Source organism: Neophocaena asiaeorientalis, unplaced genomic scaffold (assembly GCF_003031525.2).
Source record: "Neophocaena asiaeorientalis asiaeorientalis breed wild unplaced genomic scaffold, Neophocaena_asiaeorientalis_V1.1 scaffold114, whole genome shotgun sequence".
NCBI classification, from domain to species: domain Eukaryota; kingdom Metazoa; phylum Chordata; class Mammalia; order Artiodactyla; family Phocoenidae; genus Neophocaena; species Neophocaena asiaeorientalis.
Window position 1 is genome coordinate 5,999,760 of NW_020173116.1, and position 14,220 is coordinate 6,013,979.

General features: G+C 50.0%; 2 long non-coding RNA genes across 4 annotated transcripts in view; both read left to right on the plus strand.

Moving 5' to 3' along the window:
- The first annotated feature begins 1,805 nt into the window (after nt 1–1,805).
- Nucleotides 1,806–14,220, plus strand: part of LOC112399048 (uncharacterized) — a 260,149-nt gene continuing 247,734 nt past the window's right edge. For all 3 annotated transcript variants that reach the window (XR_003003146.1, XR_003003148.1, XR_003003147.1), the window contains exon 1: nt 1,806–2,149. This is a non-coding gene — a long non-coding RNA (uncharacterized LOC112399048). The remainder of the gene's footprint in view (nt 2,150–14,220) is intronic.
- LOC112399049 (uncharacterized) overlaps nt 2,161–14,220 on the plus strand; it is a 56,208-nt gene continuing 44,148 nt past the window's right edge. The window contains exons 1-2 of the long non-coding RNA XR_003003149.1: nt 2,161–2,671; nt 5,041–5,204. This is a non-coding gene — a long non-coding RNA (uncharacterized LOC112399049). The remainder of the gene's footprint in view (nt 2,672–5,040; nt 5,205–14,220) is intronic.

Sequence of the window (14,220 nt, forward strand, 5' to 3'; positions counted from 1 at the left end):
TGCCTTAATAAATGATTTATTTATGAATGTATTGATGGCAGCCCCTTCTCACACCGGTGCCCTTTCCCACTTCCTGGCCCGGATGAGAAGAGCTTTGGAAGGAGGGGCAGTCAGGAATTGACACAGTATTCCTGGGATTATCCGATGCGACACGACATGGAGAACACAGTTCCACTGTCCTTCCACCGTGGTGGCTCAAGGCTCCTGCTATAAGAGGAGGCCTTGCCCTGGAGGACTCTGGAAGCTTCACTGAAACAGCGTGGCTGAGGAAGAAACCACTGGTAAAGCAATGACGCCTCTGGTAGGGCACTTCCGGCAGGAGGGAGTGGCTGTCCCTTGGAGCCTACCTTTCCCAACTGTTTCAAATGTCTTTAATTCATTCCTGGTGTTTTATTTTCAATTAATAAGTTTTCAGTTCCCCCAGGGATTAATGAGTTGACCTAATACAAGTCTTCATAAGTAGAGGCTGGCTTTCTACATATAGCACAAAAATAACAATTCACAATCCCTGCTTCAATAGCCCTCACAGCCTCCTGGCATCAATGCCTGCTTCTCGTGGGGCTGCTAGACCCTCATGTCCTAAGATGTGGACAGGCTGCTCACAAGCCCACCGCGCCCACCCCCATTCCCACTCTCCCCCCAAAGAAAACACACTGCAACGAACTGCACAACATAGCTCTTCTGAAATTCCAGAAAACCAACAGGCTTTCCACTCTCCTGGAAAAAAATCAAAAACCAAAACACTGCCAGAAACACGAATATTTGGCCAGTTGACTAATATACTACAACTTTCACAGGGACCTCAAAGCACTTGGTGTTGTCTGATAGAAAATGTCCCGATTGTCCTGTTGAAAGAACTGAGATCTAGAGTAACGAACAAGTATTATTTCCCTAAAATGAATCCAGCTGTAAATGGAGAATAGGTTTCCTGACCCCTCCCGGGTGCACACAGATGCCGCTTGCCCGGGTCTTCTGTCCTCTTCCAGAGCACCATTTCCTCATTTGCCCTCTGTGCCTTAGGGGTATCAGAGTGTGGCCTGCACAGTGATAGGTACTAAGTTAGAAAGGGTGAAGGGCACCAGTGTTCCCCCGTGGTCTTTCATGGGTCACCCTCCAGAAACCAGGGTGGGCCTGATGCAGCCACAGCCACGCTTCCTGGTTGCTCAACATCACACAGATTCTGCTCTTCCGTTGCCTCTCATAATTTAAAAATGTGGGAAGCTGTGGAAAGCTGCCCCACCCCCGGGATCATTCCAAAGAAAACTGGGAGGCTGAAGCTAGTCTCAGTTCTTGCATGGAAACATTCATCAACGGTTTTTTAAATTGCCAGGGTTCTACTTTCATTTCATCCCTTGGGACTTGAATATTCAAATCTGGCATAGTCTTGAAGCCTGAAAGATGGATTGAAGAGAGTTTGTACATCACTTGATCCTAAAAACAGGGCATACAACGTCTTAATAAATAGCTTTGAAGAGGTCACGATTTTAGAGCCCGTGATTTATTACTCTATCAGAGGAAGAGGTGCAGGAGAAAACATGCACTGAAATAAGCATGACTAAGGGCAAACTAACCTCCTGGTAGGAGAAGATAATACCTCATTCCTCTCTCCCCCTGAAATGCTCTGAAAAGAGCAGTTTTTAGTGCAGGAGTTTTGCAATCCGTTACAAAATTTCAGTGTCTATTGGAGGTTCAAATGCATAGGAAGTTCATGCATTTTCTATTTCAGCTGTTCCCAGATCTCCTAAATAAAGCATTTCCCTAGTGTAGGCTCCCAGGGCTACATGTAGGGCAGTGGCTGGGTCTGCTTGCTGGGGTCAGGAAGGCTGTTCTTCCAGGAAGGGCTGCAAAGACCCTGGGAACGGGACCAGCCCAGCTCACAAGTATGAAGAGAATGTCGGGAGAGGAAGTGGTGGCTGTGAGTCAGCATGAGTCATCTCGTTCCAATGAGAATGAAGATTGAGGTGTGCGCCTTTTTTTTTGAGTCTCAATCGTGTGGACATCATTGGGAATGGAGGGAAATAACTGACTGTATGGTCGTTGCTTTTTAAGTTTCAAACTGACATTCCAGGCGGGCTGTGCCTGAGCCAACATCTGCTTTCACATCTTCACGGCCTGGTCCTGGGAAGGTGGAGCTCTCAGCTTCTCCCTGGTGAGTAGGTTTCTGTCACTTTCATGTTCATTTCTGCAGTTTGCCTCAGAGTCTCAGCTCTAGGAAAGCTGAGGGGTCTTGGAGTGGACCCCTGTGTTCCGTTCAGACGTTGAAGATCTTTGACTTTAGAAAGGTGGCTCTCTGCCCTCGTTCCCTGTAGCTACTGTCTGTGAGCCTGATTGGAGTTTCTTAGCGGTTCATTGTGAGAATGTTCATCCTGTACTACCGAGGAGACAGTGATGCTCGGCTGGTTTAAAAGCTGTTTGAGACTCCTCTGTGGAGCCGAAGGGAAGTTCAGAGGTGGAGGTGGGTGACTAACTCAGGGGTGCTGAGGCCGGGCTGGCTTCCGCTTCTCGGAGGTGGAGGAAAGACAGCTTCTAAGCAATTTCTGGCCGCGTGGTCTGAGCTGCCCACGTTCAGTGCAAGAAATACAATAAAGAGGCAGAATTTTGGCTTTTCTCTCTACGAGCATGAGAAAGATTCCGGGAGCTTATTTGGTGTCTCTCGCCTTTCCTTAACGCTGTAAGTCACACACAATAGTAAAATCAGAAAGAAAATGATTCCGCGGACTGGGGGGCAGGGGGTGAGGAAGGGGGAATTGAGTGGTTCTGAGACCTGACTTGACCTCCGTATGTGTTTCTCAAGCTGTTAACATTCTGATAAAGCTTAGCTTTACTGTCAAGTAAGATACAGGAAACTTTTTTTTTTTTTTTCGAACGTCGTCTGCTTACTGTAAATGAAACGGTTAAAATGTCATAAATACCTTATGGTAAACAATTTTCAAATTTGCTTAAAAATCTGCACATCAGTAAGCAGGGTATGACAGAGCTTTTTCAGTACAGTCATTTGAGTGTGTGGGCTTCCTGGGTTAATAATGAGTCAGCGCCTGATTTCTAAAATTGGAGCAGCTGAGAGAACATTCGATTTGCCCCCAGCACCCGTGTGGTGGCTGGCGGGCCCCCTCTAGGAGGATTCAGCTGTTTGGTCTTCCGTTAAAACCAACTTTGGATGCCTCCCCTGTTTTGGTGACGCCTCCAGCTTCGGTCCCAGTTCTGCCATGTGCGGCTGGAGGGGTTCCCTGTGCCGGACCATCTCCTTTGGCTGACGTTGATGGTTTGTAGGTTACACCATGACCGGATTGGTTGAGTATACGGTTGGTTCAATTAAGAATCCAGAGCTTATGAGAGGCTGCCGTGGCCCAGGGCTGAAGCTGTCCTGGCTGAGGGACCCAGTGGGAGAGGCGGTCACCGTGTGAGCTTCAAAGCCCAAGTGCTGCAGGTGACACGTGGCTTGGGAAGATTGTCAGCTTAAAATCCGAGAGCGGGATTCCGAGGAAGAAAACCTCCCTCCAGTTTTATCCTTCTTATCTATAAAATGAGAAAACTATTAAGAAAAGTTTTAGAAAATTAATGATTGGGTTGCAGGCTAGCAGCTCAAGGGCCCAGTGCAGACCTGTTTGAACCCATCCCCCCACTAAGTTCTGCTGACCTGCCCGGGACTGATTTCTCGTGTTCTGATGACTGTTGTTAGGGATCCCATATTCTTTGGGTCACAGGCCCTGATGAACCCTCACGTCTCAAGGCTCTGATAGCCTTGGGCTTCCAGACCGTGCGTGACACCACCACCCGTTTCAGGGGACGCCTGGGAGGACTCAGAGAACCAACGTCTGCCAAGTGCGTAGAAGAGGGTCTGGACTCAGAAGGGACCCCCTCAATGTTAGCTCTGCTAGCTTCTCTTCTTACCTGTTACCCTAAAGGTATCTGGGCTCCCCGAGTTAGTGTCTTGACATTTTCAAGCAAGATCCTGCGATTCCAGTGGGATCAGCGGTGTTCCAAGGCTGAGCCACAGCCATACAAGTGTCAACTTGGGGCCCCAGCCAGGCAGAGACCAGGGGTTTCCAAGGTGGGAGACCTGCCCAGTGTCTTTTTCTTGGTGAGTAATCTTCATAAGCGCTCAGAGAAATGCCATCTTCATGGAGAGAAGAGCCCGTAAAAGGAGAAATGCCTTAGGAAGTGCCTCTGTGTTCCATGTCTGCCTGCACTTTCTCCTGTCCTCGTTTCAGAGACCACACCAGGTATCAAACTTGTGTTTATCACTGTCTTTAAATCCTCCCGGATAAGCACTGTTGGGAAGTGGCTTTGAAGTGGCTGATTTTATCCTAGACGTTGATTCTGTCATGTAGAAGTCAGGCAGTTGTATGGATGCTAGAGGTCCACTGGTCTCTTACCCATGAGACATAAGCCTGTGATGAACTGCTGTTATCATTTCTGTAATCGGGAGAAAGAGTCATTTAAAAAGGTCAGAAATAAGGCCATGGCTAGGTCTGAAAAGAGAGCATTTAGTAACGTGATTTGCTGCGTTGTCATGTTTTTCTAACTACCCAAAGATGCTGATTCTAAGTGTGGATGCAGGCAGGGAGTAAAGAGGGAAACATTCTACGATAGAAACTGAGCAGGCGTTTTAGAAGGACATCCTGGTCCCCCACTCTCCACTCCTAGTCAACACCCCGACCTGGGCTCTCATTACCTCCTGCCACGAGGTTTCCATGGTACCCGATAGGGGTGTGTATGTGTGTGTGTGTGTGTCCCTCTGTTTGGCAGTTTGGGCAAGTTTCTTAACTTCTTGGTGTCCAAACTTCATCATCGTGAAATGGGAATATAATAGCACCACCCTCGAGGGTCTTTGTAAAGATCAGTGATAATTGGCACACAAGTTACAAGGAGACTCAACAGCCATTAAGTACACATTCAGTGATTTAGAAATATACCCACACGCCTTCCCATCTCTCCCTGGGCCCGGAACCCTGGGAATCCAGAAGGAATTGGCTCTCATGCACCCGAAGTAAGATCCTGTCTGTGTCATGAATTACATGGCATGTTCTGTATTTGCAGGATATTTATTGATTAGGTGAACGGGAAGTGCTTCTTGGTTCTCTCCAGGAATACCTGGGCTTCTAGATGTCACGACCATCATCACGACCATCATCGTCGTCACACTTACCCTTCACATCGTCACAGTGAGAACAGCTCCCATCTCATTCAGCTCCAACCGTATGGTAGTAACTTTCTGTATATTACCTTTAACCCCCTCCTCCCAGCATACACACATGCCCACCCTGGAAGGTAGAAAGGATGGCCAGTTACTCAACTCACTGGAGGTCCAGGATTCCCAGGCGGGTGTATCAGGCAGAGCAGTTGCTTCAAGGAGTGCATGGGTGATGGGAGAGCCCCTTACCCCCATCAGGAGAGGAGAGTCAGGAAAAGCAGGGGCCCACGAGAGTTCTGTGCATCATCCAGCAGTCTGCGGCCACGAGCCAGAAAATACAGGACCACTGAATTCAGACCTGCCCCCGGGGTGGAAGCAGCTGGATTCTGTATTCATGCTTCCTGTCTTAAAGCCAGCTACAGTCAACTTCTGGTTATTTGAAAATCATCATAGTATATGGAGCTGACTCATATTGAAAATATTAAGTAAGACACACTTAAAACTAAAACCCGGGGGCACATAACAGGACCTTTCCTTGTTGATTCTGGAGGTATTCAAGTCTCAAAAGCCAGGCCTTTACAGTCATTCTGCAGGGCTCCAAGAGAAGTGTGTCCCTTTGCTCCGTCTGCCCTCTCCAGAATGGCCCCGTCAAAGTAAGGCGCCAAGTGCACTCTCCATCTCCTTTCTGAGTTTAGGCTTTGCATCCTGGGCACTGGCTCCAGCGTGTATGTCAGTCTTAAATGGTACCGCTTTGTGGGGAGTTTTTCCCTGCAGCTGCCACTTGTGCCATGATCCAGGGGACCCTCTGCCCAGCGCCATGGGCGGGGCAGTGCTGCGGGGCAGGGTATGGGCTCCTACCAGACTCAGGAGGGTTCTGGTTAGACCACAGAGCTCAGGCAGGGAGAAGCCAACAACAGATCAGAAGGAAGTCGAGGCCGCAGGAAGGAGGGGTGGGTGGGATGCTTGGCTGTTCTCAGAGGATTACTCTGATTAAAAAACAACAACAACAAAAAAAGCTGGTTTTATTGCATCTTGTATAGTTGGAAAAGCTAACAGTGATGGCCAGTCTTATCCATTACAGTTTTCTTGCCTATCTTTTGCTTTCAGGATTGATTATCCTGCAAGTAAAGACTTCTGCTACAGGGACTTTTAGCCCTTCTAGCCACCCTGTCCTTTCAAAAATGTGTCATACTTAAAACATTGGAATTTTTAATGATGGCAGAAATGTATCATTTTAGCTATTCTCACTGGACAAATCATTTATAGAGTGTGAGAGGGATGCATGGGTTTCTATCAGTTCAGCTGGATATAAAGGGGCATAAAGGGAAATTACAAAATAACAGTGCCTCCAGCAAGTGTTAGATTTACTTTCTCTCAGGTAGAAAAAGACAAAGCAAGCTGTCTGTCCAGGGTGAAGGTCAAAGGGCGGTCAGTTCCTTCATCTCTCTTCTCTACCATCCTTAGCATTGGCTTTCTTCCTCAAAATTGTCTTATGGTTTTATCAAGGCTGCTAGAGCTCCAGCCATCACCTCTGCATTCCACACAGGAGGAAGGAAGGCAGTGGGGGCAAAAGGCTAAGAACCCTAGATGTCAGGCTCCTTTAAAGAGCCTTCCTAGAATCCCCAAGTAACCCTTTCTGCCTAAGTCTTTGACTGGCCCCCTATCTGTAGAGGATCCTGGGAAATGTTGTTTTTTAACTGGGCACATTGCTGCCCCTGACAACAGGGGTTGTTGACAACACAGGAAGCAGAGGAGAAAGGATATGAGAGGGGCAAAAAGCAGACGTGAAATAACCACGTTGCTCTCACTGGACGTATCAGGAGGGGGGTACAAAGAGACTGTGGCTTCCTGGGCTTTGAACAACTGGAGGAGACATTCAAAGGGACAGAAATCACTTGTTTGATTTTTTTGTTATATCTAAGTAGGATTTCTTTTCATTCATGCATTTAGCAAATATTTCTCATTTATCCAATAAAATAATGATAATTCAAGCACTGCTTTGTTTATGGAGTGTTTACTTGGTAGCAGGCATGGTTATGGATGCTCTGTACATATGACCTCACTTAGTCCTCACATAACTGTGTGCAGATTCTATCAAGTATCGTCCCCATCACCCAGATGAGGAACTTGGGGCACAGGAGGGTTTAAGGAGATGAGTAAGGTCACACTGTTAGTAAGTAGAGGAGCTTGGCTTTGAACCCAACCGTCTGGTTCTTGGACCCAGAGATGTGAACCGGCAGACAGGTCTCTCCTATTTATATCTTTCTGGTGAAACAGACATAAATAAATCCAATAAGGTCAGGCCGCCATCGATGCCCCAGGAGACTGGCCCAGGGAAGTGGGGAGCCCTCATTTCTGACAGCACCTCCTGCCCGGGGAAGACGCATTATAGAATCGGGTCCAAGCTGAGCATTCTTCCCCCGCCCCCAACTCCCCACTAGGGGACACACCAGGAATCTCAGCTATGTCTGGGCTCATGACTCGCCCTTTTCCTCACAGCCAGCTACTCAGCCTCCTGAGTCAGGACCACGCCCTTCCAGTCCTGAGGGTGCAGCAAGGAAACTGCCCAGACCTGGCTTCAAAGGCTGGGCAAGGTTCCAGCGAAGAGCAGAATGGCTGAAGTAGAAGAGGTTGGGCTTCAAGGGGCTGCAGTTTATTCACATCACTCAATCTGATCAAAGGCGAGAGAAGGGGAAACTGTCACATTCTCCACTCCACACAACTGCCTGTTATCTAGTGACACAACCAGGGCCAGGAGGATGCATGAGGACAGGAAGGATTTGGGGGAGGAGGAGTGTTTGCTGTTACCCCACCTTGGACCTAAGGCCCCTCCTGTGCTTTGCTTGCTCTGCACCATCCCAGGGCCTTTTTCCTCCAGCTCCTGTATAGATGGGGCGGCCAGTGGAAGACATAGTCTGCAGTGGGGTAGCTGGGGATTTTAGGAAAGCTCCTTAAAGGACCTTGACATCTAAGAGGCTTAACCTTTTCCCCTCAGGTCCCTCCTTCCTCCTGTGTGGAATGCAGAGGTGATGGCTGGAAATCCAGCAACCTCCTTGAAACCATAAGACAATTTGGAGGAAGGAAGCCAGTGCTAAGGCTGGCAGAGCCAGCAGATGGAGCAGGTTTGGGAGGCCAGGAGCTTTACCTGGAGATGTGACCCTTTTTGGAGTGGGTTTACCTGCATGATGCAGAGAGAGGTGGGAGAAATCACTGATGGAGAAATTCAATCTGTGGGTCAACTAGGAGGGTCCATAGGGTCGTCAGCGTCCCTTCTGTGTGCAGCTGCATTTCATATCTCTGGTATAACAGGCAAAGGCTCAGGGCTGCAGAGTGACTTCCATGGCCCTCAGGTGCCTTTGCCTTCGTGGGCCCTTCCTGATGAAAAAAAGTATCATGACTGTCTTGGTACAAAGATGCATGTCATCCAGACTGGATTTATTATTATATATTCAATTTCATTATACTCAGGTTTTCCTTCTGATGTGAAAATAAACGAAAACATTTTATTTTGAGAGTATTATGGGCCCAAGGCCTTGTCCCCTGTGTGCCCAGTGCAGAGGAAGGCCCTGGGAGGGCCTCGTCCTGGAGAATGGAGGCTGGTCCCAGTGGGGGGGTGTGGGGTGGCTTCTGGACTGTCGGTGATCCCCTGGACTATGGGTGGCTCTCTAGACTGTGGGTGGTCCTTTGGACTATGGGTGACCCTGGCAGTGCCTCTGAGGGTGGCAGGCGGGTCTGGCCTATTGTGCATAGCTGGAGAGCCTCAAGTCAACTTTGGAAATGACGACGTGGGTTTTCAGATAAGGATTTGCAGAGCAGAGTCATCTACCCCGCGTCCATTTTTACTTCCCCTTTCCTCTTTCTCCCTGTAATTGCTCCACTCATTCAATGGGTTTGTTCAGGGGGTAAGGGTTTCAGCCTCCAATGCTAAGGCATCAAAACTGGAACACTCCTTTATTCTCCAAATCTCTAAATTACATTAAATCTGTTCCAAGCTTACCCTGCCCCTACTTTACCTCCTCAACCTGCCCGTTGGGGAATTCAGATTCTGTTATGATTAGGGATCCCTGTTTGTCCTGGTATCACCAAACAATCCTGGGGCTACCCGGTTCCAGAAAACCGGGGCTGGAGGTGGGGGGAGTCCACTGAGGCGGCCGCCAGCACTGCTGCTTCAACGCTGAAGACTTGAAGGAGTCAAGATGAGGCCCCAGAGCTACTCAGGGTCCTGCTCCAGCCGAACGGGGACCCGCATGACCCGGGGCTCTGTCACCTGACCGCAGAGCCCTGCCTGGAGGTGCGCCACCGCTCCCGGGGCCTTGGTGTGAGCTCGCAGCCCCTGTAGCTGCCCTCGGCTGTGTCCGGTGGGAGCGCTTTCTGCGTGCCTGTGCGGCCCGCTGCTGGACCTCTTCTAACCTGGGCCTCCGTCTTGGCCGTGATGACAGAGGGGAAGAAACAGAAGACGCTCGGGGGACCCATGGGAGTCACATGGTGTCCTCTGTGGCTTCCCAAACCTCCAGGGCAAGCCGTCCAATGAGTGACTGCAGCCACATGTGGCTAGTGTGACTGGGCACTGAATTTAAATGTTTACTTCATTTCAATTAATTTTTTTTATTTTTTTGCGGTACGCGGGCCTCTCACCGTTGTGGCCTCTCCCGTTGCGGAGCACAGGCTCCAGACGTGCAGGCTCAGCGGCCATGGCTCACGGGCCCAGCCGCTCCGCGGCACGTGGGATCCTCCCGGACCGGGGCACGAACCCGTGTCCCCTGCATCAGCAGGCGGACTCCCAACCACTGCGCCACCAGGGAAGCCCTCAATTAATTTAAATGTAAGGGCACATAGCCACATGTGGCTAGTGGTTACGCTATCGCACAGCACAGATCTAGAGCTTGTTTTCCTAATCCGGGCAGCTTTGAGCGTCGGGCTGTCACCCTGACGAAGGATGTGGCACTGGGGTGAAAGTTCAGAACTGGGCACCGCGTGTGCTGAGGTCCCCCGGAGGGTGGGTGTCCCTCCCAGGCGGAGAGCCCTTCAGCCAGGAGCTGTGGGCCAGGCAGGTGGGGGGCCAGGGCCTCTGCCACCAGTGGCCGTGAGCCTCAATATCCCCATCTCTGGGGGATAAAACCTCAAGTGACTCTCGGGGCCTCGAGGGCCCCAGCTGAGAGGTCTGTCCAGGAGGAAGCCAGGGCTGGGTGCCTGACCCCTGGAGCATTTCTGCCAGTGGGGTTGATGACTTTTTCGAGGTGCGGGGGCCTCAAGTGAGGAGCACACAGCCTGACCGTCTGTGCATATTTGATAGTGAACTTTCCCGTTTGGGGATAGGCATCCTTAGTTTTGTTTGCGTGAAGCCATTCCAGGGACTGAGCTCAGGCGTGGTTCCTGTCACTGGCCTCCTACACATCCCCCAAGTGTGTCTTTTGACTCTTTTGCCTTTTTAAGAGAGAAGCATTAAACTGTGTTCAGCCATCATTGACAAGAAACATGCAAGCAGGGGGGAGATGATCTACCCAGGGGGAAGATGGCAAACCTCGGTCCCCGGCCTCGCAGCTCTCAGCACAGCATACGTTCTCTCGGGCACAGATGATGTCCTTGCACACGTCTGGGATCGTGGGCTGAGACGCACTGCCATCCCTCCCCTGAGGCACCCCCCATCAAATTCCAAGATTTCGCTCCTGGCGGCTCCCCCAGGCCTGGTGCCGGTTGCTCTCGGTTCGTGGACCGTCTGTCGGTGGGGAGGCTGTGGGGCACTGTGATGAAGCAGCTGCTGGAGCTGGACCTCCAACTAGTGCGCTGCACACTGCCTGGCAAGTCATCGGTGCCTCCTGACCTCAGTTTCCTAATGTGTGAAATGGGAACAGGAGCAATGAGCACAGAGGATTGTTTCGAGGATGAAAGGAGTTCCTTCATGAAAAATTCTTAGAAAAGTGCCACACATAGTATTTCATAGTATTAGCTTGCAATTGATGCCTTTTTGCCATTTACCTGTTTTAATTTTCCCTTTGTTTTTTTTTTTTTTTAAATCAAGGCGTAGATGATTCATATGCCATTTACTCCTGACCTTTCTTTGAGCCCCAGATCTCCACCCCAGCAGTGGTCCATCCACTCCAACCTCGGCATCCGAGGGATTCCACAGGCTTTTTTTTTCCAGGCTCGGGGGCAGCATGAGCTGTGGAGCCCTAGACCACTGGGGGAAAGAGATTCAATAGTCCATCCTTTCCTTTTTTTAAAATTTTTATTTTATACCGGAGTGTAGTTGATTTACAATGTTGTGTTAGTTTCAGGTATACAGCAAAGTGATTCAATCATACATATACGTGTATCTGTTCTTTTTCAAATTCTTTTCCCATTTAGGTCATCACAGAATATTGAGCAGAGTTCCCTGTGCTCTACAGTAGGTCCTTGTTTGGTATCTGTGGGGTTGGCCCAAAAGTTCGTTTGGGTTTTCTGTAAGACGTTACAGAAAGACCCGAACGAACTTTTTGGCCAATCCCATATTTTCAGTACAGTAGCGTGTACATGTCAACATCCTTTCACGCACTCATTATTCAGCAAATGTTTCTTAGGACCTATGGAGGCAGGGGATGAACAAATGCGATTGTGAGGAGGGCTGCCAGAGGAGGGAGCACAGCAGTGCTGGGCGAGGGTGTCTCCCACGTAAGGGGTGGTCTCTGGTGGTCCCTCTGATAAGAAGACGTTTGAGTGGAGATCTGAGAGGCGTACGGGTGTACGTGTGTGTGCGTGTTGCTTGCCTTTCCTGTGCAGATCAGGCAGCTAGAGTGGAGCCCTGTCTCCCCCTCACCAGTTCTGTGGCCAGGAGCCAGTCACTGAGCGTCTCTGGTTCTCGTACAGCATATGGGCAAAAGGGGACCCACAATGGCAGGTGCTTAACAGCCCAACCTGGAGTCATCATCATCACGAAGACACGCTTCATTTGCCACTGGGAGTTCCCTGGGTTCGAAGGTTACTCCCACCACACTCACAGTCCCTCTGTGTGAGCCCCACGAGGCAGGGGTCCCCAACCCCCAGGCCACAGACCAGTACTGGTCCACCGCGTGTCGGGAATCAGGCCGCACAGCAGGAGGTGAGCGCCTGGGCGAGCGAGCGAAGCTTCATTTGTCGCTCCCCATTGCTCGCATTACTGCCTGAACCATCCCTGCCCCCCGACCCCGTCCCGGGAAAAATTGTCTTCCACGAAACCGGTCCCTCGTGCCAAAAAGGTTGGGGACCACTGCATAAGACGGGGACACCTTATGGCCTAAGGGGTCATCTGATCTATACTTAAACCCCTTCTCTCCTTCCAGACACAGCTTAACCCAAAGCCTCTTTTCTGGTGTTTGCACATTTTGGACCTAGCTCTGCCCCTGAAGCCACTCCATCATAGTCACGATCATAATTATCGGCACAATTCAGCACATCCATTAGCGTTCATCGAGCAATTCTTCTGGCTCCCAAACTGTTGAATGATAACATGAGCCCCAGCTTCTTCCACGCCAGAGCCCTTCCAAATGCACGGACATCAGCACTCGTATTCCAGCTCTTCCCCCATCCTGTGGTTCCTGAAAGATGCAGCAACTGTGACCCCGTGCTGCCCTCCTTGGCACAGGCCGCAGTTCTCTAGTGTCCCTCTACACATGAGCGCCATACTCTCCCTTGTAAGGGATACTAGGCTGAGGTCTGGGGCCAACACGCCCATCTGTTGGACCCGCAAGCAGCTGCCATCCTGCCTCTGTGTGGAGACACGTTTAAAGCCACGTCTCTCTCATTTTGCATTTGAGGTGCTGACTTAGTTTTGATTTTTTTTAAACAGAAGTAAAATTTTACATTCTCCTTAGTTTGATCTTCTAGATTTGGCCCATATATTCGCTAATTAAAATGTAAAGCTTCACGTCACCTGCCAGTTGGAGAGGTATCCCTTTTATATCTTTACCAGAAGATCTTTTGAATCAGTGTAGACCAGGAGCAGAGACGTGTGGCACTCCGCTAGTGATCGTCTTTGAGGTTGCCAGCAGTTAACATTCCGGGGCCCTCACCTAATGCAAACAGCTTACCTTGCCGCACAGGTTTCAATCGTGTGGATGAAAGGACGAGGAACATACAATCAGATGTGTGATGTGATCCCATAGACTGGTGGTGCAGGCAGTGATAATTTAGACACTCAGCCAGACTTCGGATGGATAGCCATCCTCCTTCTCTCCCGTTCTGTTCTTTCTTTCCCTCGTCCTCAAGCATGGGGAGCTTAGGGCAAGGCTGGCTAACTCTTGGGCAGCTGTTAATTAGATGCTAGCAGTAAGTTACCTTAAACTTTCAGAACATTTGACTGCTTCGTTGTCAAATGATTGCTGTTTTAGTCGTTGTACATAGTCACATCCTCAGAGTTTGTGGGTTGGATGCATTTGATTGGCTTCAGATTTGCCTTTCAAGCTGGAGCCACTGAGCCTAGGCTGACAGACGGGTGGCTGTCTGTGAACGGTCCCTTTGAAGTCCCCAGAAGTGCCAGCTCAGGGTTAAGATCTGCGGAGGGAGAGGTGAGACGCAGAATGAGTGCAGACTGCCACCCAGCAGCACAAGAGGTGACTGCAAACCACGAGCTTCCCCGGGAGAAAGTGAGTCTCCCAGGCTCTGTCTGCTGGTCCAAAGCGGGCATTACTTGCTCTGTGTTCACCAGCTGAGTCCATCACTGGGGGACACTTGGATGGAACAGGAATGGTCACTCGAGAAGGGATTCTATTTTCCAAGAGCACATCCAGATGAAAGGCTTTTAGGATCATTCAAATACATTATTTCCAAGAGAAGACAACTCTTTTGTAATCCCTTCTGGGGCAGCTCGTCCCTGGCTGCAGGGAGTCTCGCAGGTGCTCTGAGGTTGGTGAGTGATGGGGCGCACCCTCCGGCCACAGGCACCCAGAGGGCGGCACCTGGAAAGGGGTGCACAGGGGGCGCTGTTTAGCTGGTGTGTCTCAGCATCTCTTGAGATGACCATATGGGTTGTCTCTTTTAATCTGCAAATGTGGTGAATAGGCAATAAGGTTTCCAGCTTTAATTTGTTCGAAGAAGGTTCAGAAATAAAACTATTAAAAGCTGGAAAGCATGTT